The following is a 27,244-nucleotide window of genomic DNA, read 5'->3' as shown; positions in this document are numbered from 1 at the left end:
AGTATGTGTCAACCCTTCATCTCGATGATGCAATCAACAAATTCGATCTGTCTGTTTACTTCGACTTTCATCGTATGTTTCGCGAGCGCTGCATCATGTTCAGATTTCTTTTAAAAGTACGAAAAGTAATTCTAAGAGGATCATACGTTCAATTACACAAACACATTCGTTAGGACGGCTAGCATTGGCTGTCGAGTGTGACGATCGTACCGATTTTTATTCGCTGCTACGTGAATATCCAACCGTGGCCGTTGAGAAGAGAGGCGTTCGTAAGTTACCGTGCATGAGTGCGAATTGTGCTGTCGTTAAAGAACCGTTCTCAGTATAGGTAGATAAATACTCATTCGCTCCCACCAACGGTGTTGCAGTTCAATGGTCACACTTTCGCTGGATGTATTACTGGCGGGGCAGTACCATATAGTAAAGCAAACAGATAGGGTGTAAATTGTGATGAAAACATGTGAAATTGTACTTGGCCACGTAAGAGAAGGAGTTGTTTTTTTAAAGATAGTATACGCATTTTATAAAAAGAAGCTGGTGAATAAAGATAAAGATTGACAGTATTAAAAGGAAACGGGAGTATTTTTGAATGAGCATAGAAAAGGCGTGGTGTAGCTAGATGCAAATTGAAAGGTAAGGTAAGCGATAAAAACAATTTACACGAATTTTATTCCCGTAATTCTTTGTCCTGTCATATCAAGTAAAGAAAATTGATACTACTTTTGGAAAGTCTGTCGTCTAGTTTTCTTTTAGTCATTCATACCGAACATCACAACCAATGAGGTATACAAAGGTGAGGAAGAAGTAGATATTTGTCTGTATTAGTAACGAAAAAGAGGTAAACAGAAGCATGTGTTGGGGTTGTGACGTAGATCTCCAAAAACAAGAAAATGCCATTTGGAATTGTGTTCCGCATTGTTTAACGACGCAGGTAGGCATTTTCTGCCGTAAACTGTCATAACTTGTGAAAATTTCTTGAAAAAATGTACCGAACATTGGTTTTTGGGCATTGTTTTTTGACTTCTACGTTATGACTGTTAACAATAAAGAAGCCCTTTAAACCCGAGACTCAAACCATTTCCGTACCTTTCTATATTCCATTGCATCACAACTCCAATTACTGCACAACCGCGCCAGTTAACACCGTTAACACCGACTCTGCCCTGCCTGTTGCACTGTTACAAGGTCGATTTTAAATTGTCTTGAATTGAATGGATATAACTAAAAGAATTGATACGTCAGACGATGAACATTGTCAAGCAATATGCAGTCCAAGTGTGGAAAACGCACAAGACAAATTATTATGTACTTGCTGACACCCGACCTATGGAAAATGTTAACAAACCGAATCATTGTTCAGCTCAAATCATGAATTAGACTCATAACGCTTAAAGAGATGAAATGAAGGAGAAAAGTGAAATAAAAAACCTTAGCAAGCCTACTGTTTTTACAAATAGTGCATGAAGTGACATCCATAAACACACACAAAAAAACAATCTTTTGACTACTAAACATATTGTAACAAAACGTAACGTCATCTCCGACCTGTCATAAAAATTACGTAACGCAGTAGAAGAATTAGCTTAATCATAATGCTCGGTTTTACAGTAAAATTATAGCCTTCAGGGAGATTTCTTCTTACGTAACGCTGATCTAACCTCTTCCTCTCCTTTGTAACAATTCGTAACGCTCAAGGGTATCCGCCTCCCTCCTATGTGCTGTACGTAATTTATGGATGCCGCCCAAGATGATTCCAAGTATATTTTCCCGAAAGTTTTTCTCTCGAAATCGTTTAACTCGTAACTAAGCAATGCGGTTTGGGGCTTCATGGTTTTCCCAAATCCGCCAAGAGGAACTGCACACGTTAATGTATCGGGGGTTAATATAGATAGAAACTTACATGCGATGCGACCTTGCTCGTAAACTGATACTTGGGTCTTGGGAATACACTCATGTAATCGCATAAATTTGATGGTCACATAGTTTCTATATTTTAGGTCTAAAGTAATAGGCACAAGTCGGGATGTTTTCTTAACATTCGAATTAATTCACCTAGAAGCGTGATCTGATCTTTTTTATGCGGTCTATATTATTTTTTAAACAGATAAGCATATATGAGGAATTTCAAGCAACTAATTCAGTGTTATTGATCGACTGTTTTTGATTTGGGTGAAACTTTGCACAGATGGCTATGAGTTTATTTTCTTCAGAAAGACATAGGGGAACTGCTTCATTATTCATCTCAGCCCATATATTCATCTCATACAACATAAAAACTCAATTGAAAACTAGAGAAAAAAACGCATATGTTATAACTAAACCGATCTGCTAATCCATGGAATGGATTCTTCTTAGTTCACTTTAGATTTCTCATAAAGTAGAATCCTCAAAAACTCACTTAAAAGCTTTTAATTTGATATTATAGTCAGACATCTGCACTCGAAAACTCATTTAATTCAATCACCTACCTAAAAAAAAAACAAAATCCGCGCATTGTTCTATACGGCTACAGCGGGACTCGTTCAGCAGCCAACCAAACTTTTTTTTCATCACTAGCGGACCACTTTTCATTTAATCATGAAACAAAATCACTCACTACACTAAGAATTCTTTAATCTTTGAAATGTTCACCTCAAATTTCCAAAAACAAGCTTGAGTTAGCAGAAATATATGGGATGAACTTCTACAATTCCTTAATTTCAACTGTATGTATATTCATCTGTTTGCACTGCGTTGAAGAAAATCAAAAGTTGCCAAATCAGTTTCTGTTAATATAAAAAAAATCATACTGAAAATGTTGAATTATTCCGACATAATTGACATAAATGGACAGCACTGCAGTGGTTACCTAGGTGACCAATTTTGCACGTAAATAACTACAGCGGATATCTAGGTAATCTACTACGACGGGCTGCGGCTACGTTCATTAATGATAATGTGATTCATTCATGATCGTCAGCAGTGTTGGAATTGTCAGCGAAATATCATTTTCAAATGCGATACGTTTTCGCTTCCGAACTTTTTGTCGCTCGTTTTACACGCTGATATATCCCGATTAAACTTCGAGGTGCGAGAAAATGAAACATCATGAACTTGATTCGGCGCAACTCACCGATGCCACGATATGAATAGAATCAGATCGTTCTTTCTCTCTATCTCTTTACATCACATTTGCTCATGATATACCCAGAGCAAATATCGTAGATGAAATATCATGAAATGATTCGTGATATTGTTCGACGAAACATCCCGATCTTCACCCGTTCTTCAACCAGATGACTGGTTGTATACATTTCATTGACGACAAGTGCACTGGGGCTGATGGGTGATTCTAATGTAGGGTTTTACAGTCGTTGCAGATGACAGTCCAAACTGAGCTAATAAGTAATACAAGTTGGAAAGTCATTTCTCTCCACTGGGATAGGGTTGATTATATATCGAACAGATGAAAATGATAAGTGTTTTTAATAGTAAAGCATTCATACGCTATAACAAAGCAAAGCAAAGCCTTGGTGCTATACATATTCCGATTCGGAACTCGCCCTTCTGTTTATAAACACAGACATATGCTATAACAACAGCGCCTAAAAAGTTAAATTAAAAAGGATCATATTTGAGTTTTGTTTGAAATCAAATTCCAATGGTAGATAAGTGCCAGTTTATTGATTTGTGCATAATCATGATTACGCACGGCAATTCAATGGGATGAGTTATCATTCTCTTCTAAAGCTTTCACGATTTTAATCCGTTTACTTTGGTTTCGATTTTTAACCATTGCTTCAAAGCTCGCATCCAATTGCAGTCACAGCCAGAAATGTACATCGAGCCTGTAAGACTTCCAAACAACTACTAACAAAATTCCCGCTCGAGCGGCTGAGTGAAACGGATAAATATCAAAACCGAATATCAATATGAGTTCGTGCGTTCGTTGAAATAGGCTACCTATTCTTGAAACAGAAAATGCACGAAGGCGATACGATGCTCGAATGATTCGAATCCCGATTGCGTTTCGCTCGCATGTGAGATGGAGACAAAAAATATCCTCCACAATGCAAGCTGAAACAAATTCTCGTATTGTGTTTTCATGAACTTTTAGATCAAATATCGTTGACGATCTTCTTGTGCGAAGTTCTCTGGCGATTTTTCTTGGCATTGAGCGGTGAGTGAACTTTTTTTATCATGATTATTTCAACACTGATTATCAGTGTGATGAATATGGGGGCGTCGTGAGATGAATAATTGAGCAATGATTCAAGTTTTGAGATGGATATGGAAGCGTTGTTAAAAATGGTTTGTTTTACAAAATTCAGGATAAATCTTGCTAAGTTTACTTTATATACAATGCTGAACGATTCCAAAAGAGCACGTAAGCGTATTTTGTTTATTTATTCAATGACTTCGTGAAAATTTGGTGTTTAATCCGTGCATTCTTCGTTAATATCGGCTTAATGAGATGAATAATGGAGCAGTTCCCCTACGATGGATGTACCTACGTCAATCGGTTGTAGAAACAGTGAAAAAAATCGCTGTTTCTACAACAAAACGATGTCAGTTAATAAATCTTTTTCCACAAATCTTACGTTCGGCTATGTTTTGTGATTATATTAAAGCATTATGTACAGATCAGATAGTTAAAATTCGTTCTAACACTTAGTATACAAACGTTCTTGGAAAAAGCTCCGTACTGAAAATTTTACTCGCTGTCGCACACGCCAGTCTGCGAGATTACGGCAGAACAGTGGTGTTACCATAAACTGTTTTTTTAACTCAACAGTCATGTTTTGATGGAAATCGAGCTAACGGTCATGCACTTTCCAGATTTTAAAATCTATCAGTAGGAAAATGCAAGAAGTAATACAAACTTTCACAGTAGTTACAAAAATTCAAAGTTCTTTGTGAGGAGACTGTAAAAACTCAAAAACTGGTTAAACATTTTTATAAAACCGTTGCGATATATATATCCATTCTCGTTCATCGTTGTTCAAATAAGTTTTCGTGCGCTACTTACTCACGTAGAAAAATTTGTATCGTAACTGTATCGCCATGCCCGTTGTACTGTCGTTTTCACACTGTCGCCAAATATGTACGACCGTCTGTTTTTTTTTTTCATTAAATTTTACGGTTTGCCATACCACATCAATATGTCCGGTTAACCATCCACTTGAACACATTGATGGTGCTGACCAACAAATTTGGTGCATCATTTCGACAAACACTCATCGCTGCCCACCGGACCGTGTCATTCTGAATCGATTTTGGCCATTGGCCGCCGCATGACAAGGATGAGGATACGGCGCGGTTGTTCCCACTGCTGCTGCAACGCGACCAAGTGGATAACGTAACGTATACACACATATTCGCTCTACTTCTTCTGATTGCTTGTCGAGAGGTCGTTTTGGTTCTCTGCTATCGCTGCAGCGGTCACTGCTGAATGTGTTTGATTCGATAATAATTTTACGATCGAGCCATATTCCGAAACTGCAAAAAAGAAGAGAGCTTATGTGCCAGCCAGAGAAAGACGGGTGGACCATCAATGTGTACTTTTTCCCAATGAATTTCGATGACAATTCTAGGAGCTTCTGGGTCATCCGACTCCTCGCACGTATGAGATGCAACCTTTCATTCACTGTATAGTTTTTCTGTCGTATACAAGTTCTTTGTGTTTGCTTCCGTCGGATCTGGAACGAGCCACTTTGGCCAGCCACTGGTCGCCACTGTCATGAGCAAAGACTGTAATACGTGAATGGAATTTGTTTACAAACTAAGGATCAGGAAATCAGAAGCGTGTCTCGTGAAGATTTTGAAACAGTAGATTCTGTAATCTCACATTATCTCTCTCCGTACAAAGAACTTTAAAATATTTCATTAATGCTAATATTTACTACAGTAACAGCCCCCCTTTCGTAACGCTAATGAGTTCTGTATCCGTCTGATTGTAGACTGGGGACCATCAACACAATAGTCACTTGTAGCTTTAACATGCCAGAGAACTCGAAAATGTACCAGCGTAGGATAGTGAAAATGATAGGAAAAAAACCCACGGAGAGAAACCGTATCGCAAACGACACATCATGGTATGACGCAAATAAATGATAATGATTATTTGAAATCGAAATGCACGCTTGACTATAGCGGACATTGATTCCAGACCCATAGCAACCCCATGGTCCATGTCCTTGTCACTTGATTTCTCACCACAATAGCTGATGCAGGCAGGCAGCCAGTGATGCTACTAATGCAATCCCTTCGCCTCTGTCCTCTCCGGCAGCATTGGGGGCGGAAACAAGCTCAGTATAGTGGAAAACAATTTATCATTACGCGATGAAGCATTTAATGGCTGTATATAAATATTGGCGGGAATGCCTCGAGACTGGTTTCAGTTGTTGCATGTCACTGACATGCCTGCGTTAGTATGTAACTATTTTGGTACATTTCATTAGTTCACCGAATTGGGGTCAACACTGAATATATAATGTGTTACAAGTCATCGAGTAGATTGTTTACCATAGAAACTTAATCTATTTCAAATTATGAAGTTAATGTTATGCAGAAAGTGCCTATTACTCGCAAATAGACATGCTATACTAAAAAAAAAATACATTTACGCAATGTGGCGCAGATTGATGATAGATTTGTAAATTTATTCTGAATCAGAAAAACGATCAATATCTATTAGATTATGACAGAGTGACCATATCCAGTAATACCAGAGCTTCATAGTCGAATAGTTAACTAAAACATATTAACGTCTGTAATTTGCAACATTACGGTTCATCATTTCATTCTCTTGTCCAAATCAGAGAAACTTGGCTGCAGTACGAGTTTTTGTAAATGGATACAATCACATTTTGTTCATAGAGAATTGTTTACACGAATGGAATTTTGTCATTCTGCCTTTTTTTTTAAATAATTCAGGAGTTCCGCAAGGCAGTGATAATTGGCCCATGTTATTTTCCATCTTTTATAATGATCGCTAAACGCCTCGAATACTGCAAGTAGTTTCAAAATTTATTTAATTTGTTCAGTGATTGATGTTCTCGAAACCCACTCTGCTCTAGAGCATTATACTATGTACTGGGTCGTTCGACATAAGAATTTGCCAGCACTGTATGGTGGCCTTATCAAGCAGCTTGGATAAATAAACTAGAGAGTGTCCAACGCAAATTTGTTCGGAATGCATTGCGACATCGAGCCTTGAATAAGCCGTTGGATTTACTTTCATACGAAGCCGCGGACTTTCAGTCTGAGCAGTGTTTTGTAGATGGCGGCCAATTTTATTCGAGCTGAGCGTCCTCCGGAGTCCAAAGTAGGCACGATTTCCCGCATAAGGCGTCGATGAACTTCTCTGCTGGTATTGCTATAGGCAGCCATGAATGAGCTCAAACACAAATTCGTCTACCACCTCGATTTCATCACCGCCAATTTGCATTCGTGGTGGCGGGTTGATAATACTTTCTCTGGAACTCTTCTTCTCATGTAGACTAAGTACGAAGCAATTCGTCAATCTTTAACCTTCAGTCATGTACGTCCACGTTATCTTCTCAACGTTTCGTGCTGCGATGTCGATGCCATCGGCGAAGTAAAAGAGCTGAATGAACCTTCTGATTATCGTGCCACTCTTGACGATACCCACCCTACGTATCATACCTTCCAAAGCGATATTAAATAGCAAGCACGATAGTCCATCACCTTGCCTTAACCCGATTCGAGATTCGAAGGGTCCTCAAAGCTCGAACTACGCACTTCACCTACTTGACCAACCGTGTCAGCTTAACCCAGAAACCGTTTTCGTGTATAATCTGCTATAGCTGATCTCGATTTATTGTGTGATTTGAAGTCGATGAACAGCCGTACCGCGTATATTTGGTCCGTGGTGGCTCGAACATCCATGAATTCCGCCTGGTATTGCGAGAACTCCCTCGCAAACGGTGTTAATCAACAGGATAGAATCAGCGTGATTGCACGGTAGTTGCAGTTGGCAGCAATCCAGTTGGTCACCCTTCGATACTATCTTTTACTTTCAAATCTTGGCAATAACCCAGTGCAGCATCATAGCCAGTGCTTCGCCACCGTGTTTCAACAGTTCGCTAGGGAGGTGGTCAGCTTCTGCTACATTGTCGTTTTTCAGTCGACTAATGTTCTCTTCAACATCCTGGAAGTCAAGAGCTGGAACTTGACCTCCTCCTCATCCTCCTCATCTGCACTACACCAAGATCTACTTGTCGTCGCCCTCTGCTACACTGCCGTTGAGATGCTCGTCGAAGTACTGCTTTCTCCTCACACATGTTCGTGACAAGGTTGCAGTCCAGGTCCCTGTACGCATATGACGGATTGCGGGAACTATTCAGTTGCTTTTGTGTGTCATTTGCACGGTACAGTGCCTCCATCGCCTCGCGATATTGATCTTCCTTCTGGGGCTTCTAGTTGCTAGATTTGATTGTAATTGTTTTCCTGTATGTAGTTTCTCACTGAGACCAGTATCGTTGATCTATTGTGAGATATGTCCCGGTGTCTACTGTATCCCGCTCTACTATTATTAGCAATACTACTATTGAAAAGTGGCATGCTTATTATTTATCCGTTCTTGTGTGTAATACGATTTTACCCTTCCTCTTACACGCTTTCTACTATCCGAACTTCGTTTCTGCTGCCAAATATCGCCAATCATAATTCCTTGAAAAAGTTTCGTTGGGCGTCCTTCTGGCAAGTTGTATTATAAGAGAGACTTGTTTTGTTAAGAGGATGTCGCACTAAGGGATTTTTATAGGATTGAAAGAAGGATAAGTTGTAGGGGAGACAGCTACACAATTCCCCTGGATTCTAGATTATATTGATTAAAATGTTTTAAACTCAGAAGTTCAGTAATTATTTTAACAAAGTTGTTGTTGTTGCAATTTCACTTAGTTTTGAGACAGTTTCAACTTCATTATCAAGGAACTACTATAAATCTCGACATAGTGAACAAACTGCATGGCACCAAAAATCTTGGACTTTGGTAAAATTTTATGCGCGTCTATTGAGTTTAAGTGCGGTTGTTTAATAGCAAGTTGTAAATAGCAAGCAAATTGTAAATGAAAAAACTGGTAAAACAATTTTCCAGACATTTTTTTCAGTTTTTCGAAATTATTTATGTGACGTCACACAAATTTATGCCCTTCTTCCTGCTACCGTAAAAATGATCACAATCCCGCCGCCCTTCCTTACGCGCGACACGCGAACGGATGCCACCTAATGATAATTGATGAACTACATTGCAAGTTGAAGGTCATCTTTTCTTTACCGTTTCCTTAGAGCATTTAACAGACTCACGTAATCCAATCGTTGCTATGAAAAGCTGCCTCAAGCGCATAAAGCGTAAAACAAACCTAAAATCTGACGCTTCTCTGAGCAGTTTTATTTTAGTTTCACTCAAAAAATATTTTTCCACGGTATAGGGTAACAGAACTGATATGAATCCTATACTGGCTGCCTCGAATAAACGTAAGTATGATTCCCCCATACACTTTTCTTTTCAGTTAGCTCGGGCCGAAACTAAGGTGTGTACAAAATTTATCCTAAATGTATGCCAGAGTGCCTACGGAGCACATAAATTAACGCGGAGAGAAGGATGATGCTTTCGCAAGTCTCGTATAATCTTGTTAAGTTGCCAAAACTCGTTAGGGGTATTCGCGTAGCGCTCGTAAATAAATACTAAACCGTAAACTGTGTATCCTACAATACACGTCAATGGCGTTGAGTGTTTACCTAGCCGAATATTTGTACACGGGCGCTACATGAATACCTCCTTGTACTTGGCACCGACTGATAACACTATGCAGGTGTAACAAGATCCAAAATTTACCTGCTCAGTTGTTTGGTAAGGCTTTTTCTCTAAAGGATATTTTTTGTGTTTATCCAATAATCAGGCCCACATAGAGATTTTCAGATTACTACACACTTAATTCATTCTGGACCAATTCTCAATACATTTAGCCAAAAACACTTATCTATCTTAAACTATCAAATCGGGAATTTGGTGAAATCACTTGAAATGCTGCAAAACATTTCTAAAATATTTTTTTAAAATTCCGTTCACAGCTTTTGGATTCTTGGTAATTTGAGAGTGTAACACATCTGCTGGTTACTGACGTATGGTTGTATACTTGTTAATATAAGATTTTCGTCCTCAAAGATATGAAAAATGAAAATTGCCGTGTTCAGGCTAATAATGAAGATACATAACGAGGAGTTTAGTTACAAGCTTTTGTTTCGAATCATAGATTTTTTTTTGCAAGTGAAAGATGAAAAGCAGTTTCTTGTTTATGGTGTCAACTTTTGGGATTAATTAATTAAATAAAAAGTTTGCTGAAGAGAGAGTAGAGTATTTTGTATGAAATTACACATTAGGAGAGCACATTTAAAATCTAAATTCTCGCCTCCAATAATAAGTATTGTGAACTTAACTCACTCCATATTAAGAAAAGTTCGTTCAATTAGTGTCTTACACCGTGCCTAGAGGCAAAAAATGGCAAGTTTATTTAAATATGACACCCAAAGTCAGCTGCCATCCAATTGAATCACATAATTTCAAGGCATTTTATCAAAATTACTTTAACTTTTAATGTCTTCAAACCCCGTCCTATCGTTTTCAATTCCTAGAGAAATTGTGTATGATTCAAGCGTAGTAGTGTTGATATACTAGAAAAGATTGCACATTTAACTGTAACAAATCTTACAGAACAGGTAAAACAATATCTCACGCTTAGCCTGGGGGCTAATAGCGGTCTCGATCAACTAGATTTAGTTGAGAGAATTCGTTATCGATATTGTTTTTGGCACATTTTGCATATGTAGGATAAGTACAACGATACACCGTGCCCCAGTGCTGAGTCGAGAAAATTTCCAGCTTGAAAAGATCCTCGGCTCGATCGGGAATCGAACCCGATATCACAACCGTGTGGGAGAGCTAGCCGACCGACATCACTAACCACAGAGCCACGGGGACCACAGAACATGTAGGAAGCACATTATACACGAAAATATAAAATCATACCAGAATGAAGTTATAAATAAACGAAAACATTGGCAATCATTGTTGACGTGAAACGTTTATCTGCATTGTATTAGTGTTACTATTACTGATCCGTTTTCACTTAATATTCAATTGCTGCTTTTTTCTGCTTTATCGTGATTTAACGAGGGCTTGTTATATTTCCATGCCATAACCATAAATACACACGAAACCTTCAAGCTAGCCTTACTTTTACATCACTGTCGTGCTAGGTGCCAGTAGCTGATACCCGTGCTCAAAGTCCAAGGTCTCGAACTAAATTGTGTTGATTCCATATGATTGTGCTCAATAGTAACCAAAAATTCACGACTCCACGTTGAAGTTAGTTTTAAATGAATTAATGGTCAGTTAGTGTCATTTTTCAGGTACCCAACAAACCTTTCTTGTGTACAATTATATCGCAACGAGAGATTTTAACCTTATGAATCAACTCGAACGTTAGAGCTGTTGTGTCGCACAACCAGCTATGCTAAATAAATGTCGAGTCATGAACGGGCGAGTCACTCACGGGCAGTCCCTTGTTTCTCTCAGAACAGGTTTTAAAGGTAATATTCGGAAGCTCATTTAGCCGCTGCGTGATCCGTTTTGTGCACTTACCTGCGAAGAAAAAGGAGAAGCAAAATCGATACGTTAATCAAAAGATAAGAATCTGCTGATTGCGTATTTTATGAACGTGCATGTTCTACACAACCTAGGAGGCTGGGTCACCCGGGTCCGGCAGCAAAGGAGTATAATTAAGATATGAAAACAAAACTGCTTTGGCCCACCCGGGTATCGACGTGCCGCTTAGTTTACGCTAAGGTGGACCTTCACAGGTGCTTCGATATTGGCTTGAATTGACATTATAAGTAAATTATTTCATGAAAATAAGTCGAACGCTATCCCCAAGATGTGAGGTGTGCAACTTTTGCCTCTTGTTACGTGATACTTTGCACTCCCTCAGTAACATTGATTCTGAATGTAATGGAATTTTAACCTGTGGACAAATTTAAAGATGTTATCCGTATTGGATTTCAAAAAATTCATTCATCGTTCTATTCGCTTAGCATCCAAAACTCTACACAGAAAACTTTGAATAGAAAACAAGCATTAAGCCAATTTCCCATATCACATCACAGCTAATCCACCTCTCAACTTAAATGGCTCGGCGAACATTTCTCTTTGAAGTACATACTAGTTGAACTGACCATACTCGAAGCACAAAATCCCGGACAGAGTATAATCCGCTTTCGCTTTTGGAAGCTTAATGGCCACCACAGCACAGAATCAAGATCAAGAAGCATCAAAGCAAACACCACGTACGACGCTTTGACTATCGGTTTCGAATGTAGTTAGAGTTTCTGCTATGCATTCGAACTTTCTGGCACGCTACTGTACCAGGAGATATGGTGAAAGAACAACAGCTGATCCGGTACAATATCCTGTCGAAAAGAGGTTTGCATTATGCATCGCAAAAATCTAGAGGAACAAAATTGAAGGAATTTTAGTGCCTTCCTGCCAGCTTGGTGCTTGTACAGTAAAAAGCTGGGTTGAATGGGGTAAAATGGAGAAAAATCTAAATTAATAATAAAATGCAGTACATATATATAGTTTTCCTTTAAAATACACAATTTGTGGAATTTAACTTTTTTATAGTACAACCGTTCGAGCTGGTGGATTGGTTCGGTGCATTGTGCTTGCTGGCCGTGTTTCGATCTTCGAGTTTCGATTTGAATAGCGAAGTTGCTTTGCGCAGTCTTTGCATTGTAGATTACCTTCGTGCATTTATTCTAGAATGCAGAGATAGCTAGGTATAGTCACATCTGGATGTGGCTTCTATTATGCACAGTATATTTTTATATCATTACTGTTCCAGGAGAGTTTACGAGTTATCCCTAAGTTTTGATTCCTTTTTCGAGATTTTCTTACGGATTCTGGTTGATTCGAAAACATAGTCAAGTATAGACATTTGACTACCGAGAAATTTGATTATGCTAAATCGTAAATTAGTGATGCTAACACTAGTATACCAAAAACAATATTTTTTCTTGGTACATAGTCAGAAGTGGGTTTTGTGGGTGGGTGGTTACATATTCAGTTTGCTAATTTCGAACGAGACTTTACCTTTTTCATCCTAGGGTTTTTGAAATAGTACGAAACACTGCTTTTTGCGAACAAGCCAATATTATAAAACAAAAATCAAAATTCCTGATACGAAAATGTATGTTATGCCTATTATAGACCTTAGTTTTTTATAATACATAAATGGAATTTTAATTTTGACCTTGGGCTCGAGCATTAACGACGGCACACATCATATTTGCCCCTCCGTGATTGACCTGCGTTAGTGAAGTTGCATGGAGCCCGCTCTTAGGAAAGTTATACCATCTTCAATGTGTAACAAACAAGTAACATTCAGTAACTTCTCATAGCATACACTCAAAATATTTTTCACGTTATTGTTACGTGAAATTTCCTGTACTTATTCATTTTCTGTCAGTTTTCATGATTTATGTGACAAACATAACATCTACGTGAAAATCACATGCATACTATGTTTTATCACGTAGTATCTACGTGAACTTGGCAACGTCAAACAGAATGAACTCCCCGTGCGAAAATATACAATAATCAAAATGGCGAAGCTGTTGTGTTATTCGGTCTCTGAACATAAAATTGATTTCATCGATGGCTTGCCAATGAGTGAGATTTAGGAAAAACCATAATTCGACATGGAATCTTTAGCTTACAGATTTTGTACAGATTCAGTTCAAAGATCCAGGAGTTACCTGAACATAAACAGTAGCAGCTAACAGTAATTATAGACGGTGAATGTCTTAATATTTGTCAGTTTTTATGTCGTTCAATCCATTCTCGAATTGGAAATTTTGCATGCCCGTGCGATTTATCTAGCAACATATATCAAAAAATTCTGAAATCTAATTTCTCTCTTAAGAATTTGGGAAACCACAATCGAAATTAATACGTTTTATAAAACGTAGTAGCTATCCGTTAATCAAATGCTTTTCACTTTGCCGGTAGTTAAATTCTACGTGAAAATCACATGAAACGCATATGTCTACTGAATAATATTCACAGGATAAATCATCTCACCAGATCATGATGAACTCAAATGACAATCACGTAAAATCTACGTGAAAATGACAGTGGAAAATATTCACATAACTTTTCCGGTAATCATAACGTGAAAAATATTTTGAGTGTAGCATATTTAATCGCCCGTGAGTTGCCTGCGATTGATCAAGATTATCAAGAAGATGAAATTGCACAAAGAACCGTCAAAACTGTGCCTGGGAGTAGCAATGTATTTTCAGTGTGCAAATCGTATCAGTCGAACTTTTGGATGATCTATAGCAAAGCTGCAATGTGCAACAATTCAGTAACATCCCGTTTATAAAGATTAACAAGCTGATATCCGGCCCGCGTTGCTGCGCTTCTTAGTTTATGACGACAATTGTGTATCTCTTAAATGTGCCATAATTTCAAACATATATTAACATTACCATACAGTAAAATGTGGAAATTAACATTTGTTCACATACACATTAAAAGAACATTGGAAACCAAACCATTATATAATAAAAACCATTATGTATTTTCATTTGTAATAGAAATACCGTCTGCCGGGGTGAGATTGTGCCAAAAAAGGATACACTTTTGTTCCTTAGCTTGTAATGCACACATTTAGGCAATGAGTTTGATCCAAATCACGCCAATGCACACTTAAATCAAATCAATTCAATGTGTACCAAACAAGTAACAATTCAATAACTTCTCATAGCATAGCATAGCATAGCACATTCGATCGCCCGTGAGCTACCTGAGATTGATCAAGGTCAGTTGAAATTGCACAAAAAACCTTCAAAACCATCGCATGAGGAAGTAAAGCCGTTGGCACCGGTCCGTTAATCAGTGCGTCTTGAACTGTCCTACAGATCAGACGTTTTTTCGGTTGCTTGTGGACTGGTCTTTGACTGCCTATAGCTTCAAAGTTTGTGTTTTGTCAGTGTGTCTTTTAAAGACTACCTGAAAGTTACTTCCCATCAGTCTTTCTCAAGACTACCTACTTTTGAATTTAACATTTGTTTTAACTTTTTTCGTATCACCTGAAATGGCTGGACGAAAAAAGAAACCTCGCATCGCTGCGGGGAGGAAAAGAGAGGCATCTCTTTCTGACACATCGAGTGTCTGTAGTGACAATCCTTTTGATATTTTGCCTGAGCAAGAAGCTGGTGAAATGGAAGTTACCAATAATGAAACTATACAAAATATAAAATCTTTAAAAAAGGAGAAAGTTCCACCTATTGTGGTAACTATTTCTTCTGAATTTAATATATTCAAAAAGGAACTTTCAACGTTTGTTTCTGACGTTAAAGTTACCTATCAAATTGGCCGTAGAGGTGAATGCCGCTTATTAGCCGACTCAGTAAAGGGTCGTGATCGTCTTGTTCAGTATTTAACTGACAAGATGTACAAATTTTTTACATATGACACCAAGAACGCCAAGCCGTTCAAGGTTGTCTTGAAAGGTCTCACCAACGATCAAACCGTTGATGAGATCAAACTTACTTTAACAGAATTACTTGGCATAGCCCCTACCCAAGTAATTCTAATGAAACAAAAATCACGAGGCGAAAACAGTCAGAGAACTGGAATTTCCCTTGTTAATTATTTAATTCATTTTAACCGCAATGAGGTTAACAACTTAAAATTTTTTGAAAAAGCACATGCTTTGTATAATGTGCGTGTAAAGTGGGAAACTTATAGGAAGTATGGCGGAGGTGAAAAGCATATCACCCAATGCCGTACTTGCCAACGTTATGGCCATGGTTCCAAATTCTGTAACATGGACCAAAAATGTCTTAATTGTGGAGACTCTTCTCACAAAAAGGACACATGTCCTGTGAAAGAGAGTAAAAATTTTCGCTGTGCGAATTGTAACGGCAACCATATGTCAAATTTTTATCAATGCCCAGTCCGTTTAGCAATTGTTAAGGCAAGGCAAGGTAAACAAAATTCAATTTCTCAATTAAAACCAACTTCAAAACAAAATTCTCCAAGCGTACCAGTGACGCATAGTTTACCTACTCCTTTGCATACCCGTTTAACTTATGCACAGGTTACAGGTAGTTCGAACATTATACCGCCTAGTGTTGGTAGTTCGAAAATGACCGTTAATATGGGTAAGCAAAACACGCTAGAAAATAATTGTACACCTATTACTCCAGCTAATATTGCTGCCGAAAATATTTTTTCTAATATCAACTGCCTGGGGCCTATTACGGCAGGTAAACTTTCTTTTTTGCAACAGGCAATGTTCGATCTTATGAACGCCATGTTGCAGGCAAAATCAATGTTTGAAGCCATTCAAATAGGCACAAATTTTACTATTAAAATTGTTTCTAATTTAAAATTTAGCAATGATTTTAAATAAAACAATTAAAATATTAAATTGGAATGCTCGCTCATTGAAGGCCAATGAGAATGAGCTTTTTAATTTTTTAACAGTAAATAATGTGCATATTGCAATTATTACTGAAACATTTTTGAAACCTAACATAAAATTAAAATATGATCCCAATTACGTGGTTCATAGATATGATAGGATTCAGGGTTCCGGCGGTGGAGTTGCAATTGTTATTCATCGCCGAATCAAACATCGTGCTCTTCCCCATCTTGAGACGAAAGTTATTGAAACTTTGGGAATTGAAGTTCAAACTGAACTTGGGATTTTATTTATTGCCGCAGCATATTTACCATTTCAATGCACACGCGAGCTCAAAAATTATTTTAAAGGTGATTTACAAAAACTCACCAGAAATCGTTCGAAATTTTTCATAATCGGCGATTTTAACGCTAAACATCGTTCATGGAATAATTCTCAAAGTAATTCCAATGGCAAAATTTTATTCAATGATTGTTCTTCAGGATACTATTCTATTTTGTCTCCGAATAGTCCTACATGCTTTTCTTCTGTAAGAAACCCTTCAACAATTGATTTGGTGCTGACAGATCAAAGTCATGTATGTAGTGATTTGATCACACATGCTGACTTTGATTCTGACCATCTTCCAATAACTTTTTCTTTATCACATGAATCAGTTTTAAACCCTATGAGCTCTGTTTTTAATTATAACAAAGCTAATTGGGAAAGATACAAAAATTATATTGAGAGAAATTTCAATAATGAGCTTGATTTGCAAAACGAAGTGAACATTGATTCCGCTTTGGAAGCATTAAAATGTGCAATTGTTGATGCCAGGAATTATTCTGTTCCAAAGGCTCAAGTGAAATTTGATTCACCAATAATTGACGAAAATCTTCAACTTCTAATTCGTTTGAAAAATGTCCGCAGACGTCAATATCAACGTTCTCGTGACCCTGTTTTTAAAACTATTTATAAAGATTTACAGAAAGAGATTAAACATAGATTTACTCTTCTGAGAAATCAAAATTTTGAGACTAAAGTTGAAAAATTGAAACCATATTCAAAACCATTTTGGAAGTTGTCGAAGATTCTTAAGAAACCTTCAAAGCCTATTCCAGTTTTAAAAGATGGTGAACGTTTTCTTGTATCCAATGAACAAAAGGCTCAAAGACTTGCTCAGCAGTTTGAGAGTGTTCATAACTCAAATTTGAATTTTGTGAGTCCAATTGAAAATGAAGTCACACGTCAATTTGATTTAATTTCTTCCCAGAATTTTTTACCTGCAGAAATAATTGAAACTAACTTGAATGAGATTAAATCAATTATTAAAAATTTCAAAAATATGAAAGCACCTGGTGACGATGGAATCTTTAATATACTAATCAAACATCTCCCTGAGAGCACAATGGATTTTTTAGTGAAAATTTTCAATTGCTGCTTCAAAATTGCATATTTTCCCAAATTATGGAAAAATGCAAAAATTACTCCCATTTTAAAACCGGATAAGAACCCAGCTGAAGTTTCAAGTTATCGACCAATCAGTTTGCTTTCTTCAATAAGTAAACTGTTTGAGAGAGTTATTCTTAACAGAGTGATGTCACACATCAACGAAAATTCAATTTTTGCAAATGAACAGTTTGGATTTCGCCATGGGCATTCCACAACTCATCAATTGCTCAGAGTTACTAATATGATACGAGCTAACAAATCTGAAGGTTATTCCACTGGAGCTGCTCTTTTAGACATAGAAAAAGCATTCGACAGTGTTTGGCATAAAGGTTTGATTGCGAAATTGCAAACTTTTAATTTTCCAATTTTCCTTATCAAAATTTTAAAAAATTATCTTACTGATCGAACTCTGCAGGTTGTCTATCAGAATTCAAAATCTGATAGATTTCCTGTCAGAGCAGGTGTGCCTCAAGGTTCAGTCTTGGGTCCAGTCCTGTACAACATATTCACTTCAGATCTTCCTGATTTGCCTCCAGGATGCACAAAGTCATTGTTCTGCGATGACACAAGCATTTCCGTAAAAGGAAAAAGTCTTCGTGTCATATGCAGTCGATTGCAGAAAAGTTTAGATATTTTTTCTTCCTACTTGCAAAAGTGGAAAATCTCTCCCAATGCTTCTAAAACTCAAATGATAATTTTTCCGCATAAACCTAGGGCTTCTTTCCTCAAGCCAAACAATAATCACGTTGTCAAGATGAATGGGGTTATTTTAAGTTGGTCCGACAAGGTTAAGTACTTGGGACTAATTTATGATAAAAAACTTATTTTCAAAGAGCACATTGAGAGTATACAAGCCAAGTGCATCAAATATACGAGATGTTTATATCCTCTCATTAACAGGAATTCTAAACTTTGTTTGAAGAACAAACTTTTGATTTACAAACAAATTTTTAGACCAGCAATACTTTATGCTGTACCGATCTGGTCAAGTTGCTGTTCAACAAGGAAGAAAACGCTCCAAAGGATTCAGAATAAAATTCTGAAAATGATTTTGAAGCGTCCTCCTTGGTTTGGTACACTCGAATTACATAGACTTACTGGTGTTGAACCATTAGAAGCTATGTCAAATAAAATTATTTATAATTTTCGACAAAAATCGTTGCAATCCTCAATTGCTACGATAAGCTCCCTTTATAGCCAATAAGTTAGCAATTAAGTTAGTTGTAAGTTTACTTCCCCTTTTCTGACAAGTAGGTTTAAATCCCTACGAATGATAAGTCCTAATTGCGAAAGCAAACAAATCCTAACAATTAAAATTACAAATTTCTAACAGTGTTGAGAAGTCACCATTTGTGATTGGACACACATACTCATTATTTACTAATATTTATCATAAATACTTAAGCTACTAACAAATCCCCCCTTAAAAAAAAAAAAAAAAAAAAAAAAAAAAACCGGTCCGTTAATCAACGAGTCGTTAGTTAGGGTCCTGGATGGAGTCGCCTCCCGCGCGTCGGTTATTGGCACAACAACAATGGCGGAACTAGACCAACGGAAAACAAGCGAGAATAAAAAAAAAGTCCAAAGCATCATTGTCAAACTATACAATAAATTTTTATTTTATTTGAACAGCAGTCACTATCATACAAGTTTTAAAATTATCGTATAAATAGCGAATCCTTGTATACATTTAAAAATGTTCGAGCTAGCAATGGGCGATATTGTATCGGTATCGGAAATATCGATACTTTTGAGGCGACATTTCGTTTTTTTGAATCGATACACAAGCGTCCGATACTTGACCGTATCGATACTGTAAACCGCGATATTGGTATCGATATTCTTTTATGCATACGGACCAGCTAGCTGACATCGCGCCATGTTACAAAAGGCTAACATCTCAATGTGTACACGAGATCACCGCCACTTTTCATACGCTATGTTATGCTGTCTGTCAGTGTCAGTGGAGCCCACACATCGTAGAACCGCTGCGATGTTTGCTGCGATAAAGCAAAGCAAATCGGATAGAGATGCCAGCTAGTTGATACGAGCTGGAACCACTGAAAAGCTGCCACTGTCAGTATAAATATCGCACAAGTCTATTTGCACTAGCAAAACTTAGATGGAGAAATAGATAGAGAGAATGTTGTGAGCCAAACGAACTGTCAAAATCTGAGCCAAGCGCAGCATAGGGCCAAATTCGAAATTTGTTTCACTTAAGCCACACATTTAAAGCCAAAAAGGAGTGCTCAATAATAACGTGTTCTCAAATACTTTCAAAAATAGGCATAGCTTTACGTTGCATTATTAAGCCACAAAACTTATATTGTTTCTCTGACAATTGGCTAAAATATTGTTTGTTTACATTTATACTCAGCTTCATTAGTTTTTATTTGAATTAATTCTACTTTCTGCGTTAAAATGCTTCCACAAACCCCTCAAACGAAATTCAACGTTATCAGAAATGATGTTTGGCTTCGATTTAGTTGGGCTATAACCCAACGAGCGGGAGCCCCCCCCCCTCTTAAACGTAGCCCAACTAAACATAGCCCAACGAGCGAAATTTGACTGTATTTCAAAAACAAATATAAGTTTTCTGGTTACACTGTTTAGATCGAATATTGGCAAGCGGAAACTAACTCATGAAAAATAAAATTGCAATATTAATTAGTTAGAAAAATTCAGCGGTAGACTTCACTATCTTGTTTTCGCTGACATATCTAACTTTTTTATGTCATCAACTTTCTCATCAATTGATATGGAAGTGTGTCAATAATTTATACAAATAAGACGGGAGCTTCACAGCCCATTGGGCCAGTGAATACAAATCTTGAAGATATAAGTTGTTTAATTCATTTATTTGCCAAAGCTCAGAATTTCTGCATTACCTGTATGTATTTGTTTGTGAAGTCATATGATTCATGCTGCTCTAGAGAATGCGGATAGATACCAGAAAAACAACAAAAAGTCGGCACATCAAATTTTTATTGCTGGAAACCACCGAAATTTTGCTGATTTTTGGTGTGCTGTGCTTCCAGCAATCTGTTCAGCAAAATGAAATTTGCTAATTATTCAGTAATGTCTGGCAGTAATAAAGTGAAAAAAAGACAGTTGCAATTATCTTTCATTTCTGCAACTAACTTAGTTTCGGGTTCTAGAAGATGTTAGCTCTACCGATCTTCCAAAGACCCTTTATAGAATGACTGAGTACTTGCAGTACATTCCGGAGTAATTTTCCAATCGGTAAGCCCCGCCTCTAAATAATATTAGAATCTTACAGATTTTAGTATTATTTTCAGACTTTCAATTCGTTTGATACATTTGTATCAAAAATTGACCCGTATTTAATAGCATGTTATATTTATTGTATTGGAGTCAATATCATATGTAACGTAATAAAAATAGTTTAGCTTAGGTAGCATCCATAGGGGGAGGGGTAGTATCCCTGAGCGCTCCGACCCGCTACACAGGGGAGGGGGGTAAGACCAGCGCTACGGAACAAAAAATCTCTGGAGATTCTCTAAAAACAAGCATTTTTATCCAACAAATTCTTCTACAGCGTTACGTAATTTTTAATGAAGGGTAGGTGTTGGCGTTACGTTTCGTTACACATAAGGGGAGGGGGTGCGGATCCGCGAACTGAGCTTTTCTGCGTTACGTAATTTATGGATGTCGCCTTAAATAACAACATAACGTTCATAATGAATATAGATCAAATAATTAAGCAAGAAAATTAAAAATGCGAAAACGAGGTAACATAGTGAAACAGAAATAGAATCACTCACTATTTTTGTTTCCTGGAATCAAAAAAAACGTTGCTTACCCTAGTCACCCTATCTACTTACAACCTACACTCAAAATATTTTTCACGTTATTGTTACGTGAAATTTCCTGTACTTATTCATTTTCTGTCAGTTTTCATGATTTATGTGACAAACATCTACGTGAAAATCACATGCATACTATGTTTTATCACGTAGTATCTACGTGAACTTGGCAACGTCAAACAGAATGAACTCTCCGTGCGAAAATATACAAGATTCAAAATGGCGAAGCTGTTGTGTAATTCGGTCTCTGAACATAAAATTGATTTCATCGATGGCTTGCCAATGAGTGAGATTTAGGAAAAACCATAATTCGACATGGAATCTTTAGCTTACAGATTTTGTACAGATTCAGTTCAAAGATCCAGGAGTTACCTGAACATAAACAGTAGCAGCTAACAGTAATTATAGACGGTGAATGTCTTAATATTTGTCAGTTTTTATGTCGTTCAATCCATTTTCGAATTGGAAATTTTGCATGCCCGTGCGATTTATCCAGCAACATATTTCAAAAAATTCTGAAATCTTATTTCTCTCTTAAGAATTTGGGAAACCACAATCGAAATTAATACGTTTTATAAAACGTAGTAGCTATCCGTTAAATGCTTTTCACTTTGCCGGTAGTTAAATTCTACGTGAAAATCACATGAAACGCATATGTCTACTGAATAATATTCACAGGATAAATCATCTCACCAGATCATGATGAACTCAAATGACAATCACGTAAAATCTACGTGAAAATGACAGTGGAAAATATTCACATAACTTTTCCGGTAATCATAACGTGAAAAATATTTTGAGTGTATTTCTCCAGCCACTCACGCCGGTTCAATGCTTGCTATGAAAACTTACTACTACCACCGCACCGTGCCGTACCAGCACCATTCATGCATTCCTTCCAGAAGATTAACGCATTGGGAAGACTGCATGTACATGTAGTGCAATCCACACGTATACACAGACGCATCACCTAAGTTGTTGTTGTTGGAGACCGCCAGAGATGTTGCTGCCACCAGGGTTGATATTTGTTGACACTATTGTTGTTTCCTATCCTTCGATCCATTCCTGAACTTGGTGGTGAATTTGCTACTTCCAGGTTTGGTTGTAGGTAACTTCTTTTCGATGAACTATGACTGAACAATTATGAATTACAATTATGAAAAACTTAACATTCGAGGTAGGAGCTTGGCCACTAACGCATTACAAGAACTTTTGCTTGGAGAGGAGATTATCTTAAACTAGAACTGTTTCAAAAGAAAATGACAAGAAAATGTTGACGTAAAACTTTTTCACTGGCGGTCGCGGTCGCAGATTGCTTCGATCTCCAAGCCCAACAAGGACTTAGCTATGGTCCCATATTCGCTATCAGGGGTTTAGCGGTGATCCCGTACCAGCTGCACAGCGATTTGGCGCGTTTTACTAATGACAGCTTGACGTAAATTTTTTGCCATATCAATTCTTTTGCTGGATTCCAGCAAACATTCATTTACTGTTCTCTGTTCAGCAAATAGTTTTGCTGTATTTTCGCGAATCACTGAATCGATTACTGGTTTTCAGTAAATGTAAATATATAAAATTCAAAAAATGATCTCAGCTATTGTATCGATACTTCTGGTATCGATACTTTTTGACCGATATTTTGAGTATCTCGATACTTGTGATTCTTCAGGTATCGATACTGAAGTATCGATACTCTCCGTCGTATCGCCCAATGCTAGCTTCGAGCTGACATATTCGATAATCATACTGAGCACAATCATAATAGCGCGCGATACCGTGAGTAAACTGGGACTATCCGGCATTTTTACAAGTCTATACAATGTGCAGGGTTGAAACAATTAGTGACCATTCATCTTCAGTTTGCCCCTTGATTCCCGCAATCCTCGCCATTCTGATCTGGACCATCTTGAGACCACTACACTTAACGAGATTTGAATTGTTGAGCTTTGGTGGAGCTAACCATTATCGTAAACCAACTGGAAAAGTATGACACAATGCGACTGGTACAATGGCTGAGATCCTATTTGATAAATCGTACACTCTACGCAAAGATTGGATCACAACATTCTGCTCATTTTTTCAAATGTATCAGGCGTTCCGCAGGGCAGTAATTTAGGACAACTGCTCTTTGCCTTGCACATAAATGACATATCTCTAGTGTTGCCAGAAAATTGCCGAATATTTTTTTGCAGACGATGTCAAGTCATTCAAGACAATAAAAAATACTGCAAACTGTCTCGAACTCCAGCGACTAGTCGACGTTTTTCTAAAGTGGTGCTCCATTTACCTGTTGACAGTTAGTATCGAGAAGTACAGTGTGATTTCGTTGTACAAAATGTTCAGCTATACTATGCTTGGTCACTAGGGTGGGGAATCGTTATATGGAAAAAACGAAACTTGATAGCAGAAAACCAGAACCAAGTTTTTTTGTTCTATTTGGAGCCCCAAACAATTCTAAATTTATCGGAAGTCGATTGGTTTTGTCTCCGCTTGGCGCATTGCATTTTAAATTTATATGGAGATTTGTATGGAAAAGCCAACGTTTTTGCATTTTTCATTCTACAGAGCTCAAAGTGGTTAAAACCATAGCTTTCATGACTTCAAATGGTAGGTTTTTTGATGAATAACAACTTGGTCGATGACATCAAAGAGCTAGGGTGTCCCAAAAAATACTGGAGCTGTTCAAAGTCGAGTATGTCGAAAGTTATGTTGCAAATATTTTTTTCTGCCAACACTGCCAGTGTACCAGCGTTAGTCAGATTTTCATCAGAAGTAACCTCTGAAACACGTTGTAGATTCTACCTAGGCCTAGAATATTGACCTGAATTTGTTTGTTTGATGCAGCTGAGTGTATAAGCTCGTTACGACAGGTCATTTCTGATGGGAATCCTACTGGCGCCGGTGCATTGGTAATGTTGGCAGAAAACACGATTTCCTGCATTTAAATCGACATACTCAACTTTGAACAGCTAAAGCTGTTTTTAGGGACATCCTAGCTCTTAAGTGCCTTCTGCAAAGTTGCTAGGCATCAAACAAAGTTGCTAGGCTAGCCTTCTGCAAAGTTGCTAGGCATCAAGCAAAGTTGCTAGGCTAGGCATACAAATTTGAAATGCAATGCGCCAAGCGGAGACAAAACCAATCGACTTCCGGTAAGTTTAGGGTTGTTTGGGGCTCCAAAAGGAACCAAAAAAACTTGGTTCTGGAAAATCGATCACTTTTCCCCACCCTATTGGTCACACTCTGACAAGGTCAACCAGGTCCAAGATTTGGGTGTTACGTTGGATTCAGACCTGTCCCTCATGCCACACTATAATGAGATCATAGCAAAGGCGAACCGACAACTCGGTTTTATTTTTTTATTAGACGACAGGTTTAATTGTTCTCAAAGCGTTGTCAATTGTTTTTAAAGTGTGTCTTATTATTTGTAAATATCAACTAGCATTTAGTTAGTAATTTATATTACCATTAAGACCACCATGTGTCAGATGATTTTACAACAACAATAAAGAATAAAGAATAAACGATTGCCCACGCCTGGAGGATCTTCTTCCTCACGTATTTTCTAACTTATTGTCCTTTTCAAGTACGACACTTCTGCAGATGTGTTTCATGCGTACTTTGGTGTACTTTGGTCTGGACTTTACTTGTATTACAATCACGGTGGTCAGAGTTCTGGAGGTGCAGGGAGTGTAACGTCAGACGTTACACGACCTGCACCTCCAAAACTCTCTCCACCATGCTCAGCGATGTGTTGAACCTTGTTTTCGGAGGCAGCCTTTAATTTCGTCTGCTAGGTGGCCGGCCATAATAGAACTGAGCGATTATGTTATTAATCGTTGATTTTATGCGGTCCTCCGTTCAAAAATATCTCGCTATCTTCGATTTTGAATGCTGTCCGAATAACACAAAAAAAAAAAAAAAACAAAACCGTCTCCCTCTAGTGCGTTTAGCGCAAATCATGACATGAATTCAGTCTCGAGCATGGCCGGATTTAGGTGCTGGGGGCCCGGGGCAGTTATTTTCGTGGGCCCTCTTTTCTTATATAATTAAGAGGTAAAAAAATTTGAATTTTGAAAAGATTTAACGCTTTACTGGAAAGTGACGTGCAAAAAAAGGTCTCCATTCTGTCTTCACGTCTGGCCCAGGACTAGGGGGGCCCCTCATATTGTAGGGCCCTGGGCGTTTGTCCTCTCTTAAATCTGGACCTGGTCTAGACACTTCTTTTTTTTTGAGTAGTTAGTTCTGTGATAGTTTTCCGAAAATATTTTACGAGTTCCTTATTGACGACTGGGTGCATAAATATTTAGTTGTTATAATAATTTAATAGTAATAATTTCGCGTTGAGATATAATGTCATTGATAAAGTAAAGCATTGAAAGTTCTCGACGTTCTTTAAGTGCTTGTATGTCTATAAGTATGCCGCGTGCTTCATATGATGGTAAGGGAAATGCTGTCCAATTTAGCTTACAAAGCGCGTACAAATGAAACAGTTTTTTGATGGATTCAATGTGTTCTTCTTGTCGGACAATATAGGGATTCTATACAACGCTACAATATTCCAGAATTGGTCGGACGTATGTAATATAAGGTAATCGCTCCATTATTCATCTCAACAGCTTGGTGCATCTATATTCATCTTATTTGTTTCATTTGTCCAATTTACCGTCAATTTTCAACAAATTTTTTAAAGTAAATCTATTTGCTTCTCGATTTTCTCAAGTGGCTGAATGTTTTACGTTGAAAATGTGGTAAAATTTGACGATAAATTGATCAAAATGGCGTGATGAGATGAATATAGGTACTGAGATGAATATAGGAGCGGTTACCCTATAATAGTTTGATTGTATGTGGGTCTTGAAAATCATGGCCGAAGCGTTTTATAAAGTCCAGCATACTATTTGCTTTGTTTGTTATTGTGTTATAATGTTTTATGAATGCAAGTTTGGAATGTAAGACTACACCTAAATCCCTTACGATTTTGCATTTTTCTACTGGTTGGTTTGCTAAGAAAATGTCTGTTGGTGGTGTTACAGTTTTTCTGCTCGAAGCTATTGAACTACATTTTTTAATGTTGAGTTGTAGACTTTTGTTGCATCAAGTGTAGAATATATTGATTTCATTCTGAAAAATTTCGAAATCTTCTGCATTGATTATTTCTATAAAGACCTTCATGTCGTCAGCATATACAAGCACATGTATTGATTTAAGAAGAAAGGAATTGTCTTTCACGTATAATATAAAAAGAAGAAAAGAAGGCCCAGGTGAGAACCTTGAGGAACCCTAGAAGTTACTTCTATTGGGTTTGAAAAGGAATTCTTGAAGCGGACTATTTGTATTCGTTTTGTTAAGTATGACTGCAGCCATTCCAAAAGTTTTGTTTCTATTCCATATTTTTCGAGCTTAAAGAGCAATAAAGGTATATCGATTTTGTCAAATGCCTTGCTAAAGTCCGTATAAAGAGCTTCTACGTGGTTGCCGTTATCTACTACA

At 37.5% G+C, this 27,244-nt stretch overlaps 1 protein-coding gene and 1 long non-coding RNA gene across 4 annotated transcripts in view; one reads left to right on the top strand and one right to left on the bottom strand.

Annotated features, from left to right (window-relative positions):
• The window catches only part of LOC129726734 (follicle-stimulating hormone receptor), a 313,232-nt gene that overhangs the window by 62,343 nt on the left and 223,645 nt on the right, over nucleotides 1–27,244 (bottom strand). The window lies entirely within an intron of this gene.
• Nucleotides 294–27,244, top strand: part of LOC129726735 (uncharacterized) — a 228,234-nt gene continuing 201,283 nt past the window's right edge. For all 3 annotated transcript variants that reach the window (XR_008728397.1, XR_008728396.1, XR_008728395.1), the window contains exon 1: nucleotides 294–633. This is a non-coding gene — a long non-coding RNA (uncharacterized LOC129726735). The remainder of the gene's footprint in view (nucleotides 634–27,244) is intronic.

This window comes from Wyeomyia smithii, chromosome 3 (genome assembly GCF_029784165.1).
Source record: "Wyeomyia smithii strain HCP4-BCI-WySm-NY-G18 chromosome 3, ASM2978416v1, whole genome shotgun sequence".
Taxonomy (NCBI): domain Eukaryota; kingdom Metazoa; phylum Arthropoda; class Insecta; order Diptera; family Culicidae; genus Wyeomyia; species Wyeomyia smithii.
Note: the sequence above shows the minus strand (reverse complement) of the source record. Positions and strands in the feature narration are given on the sequence as shown.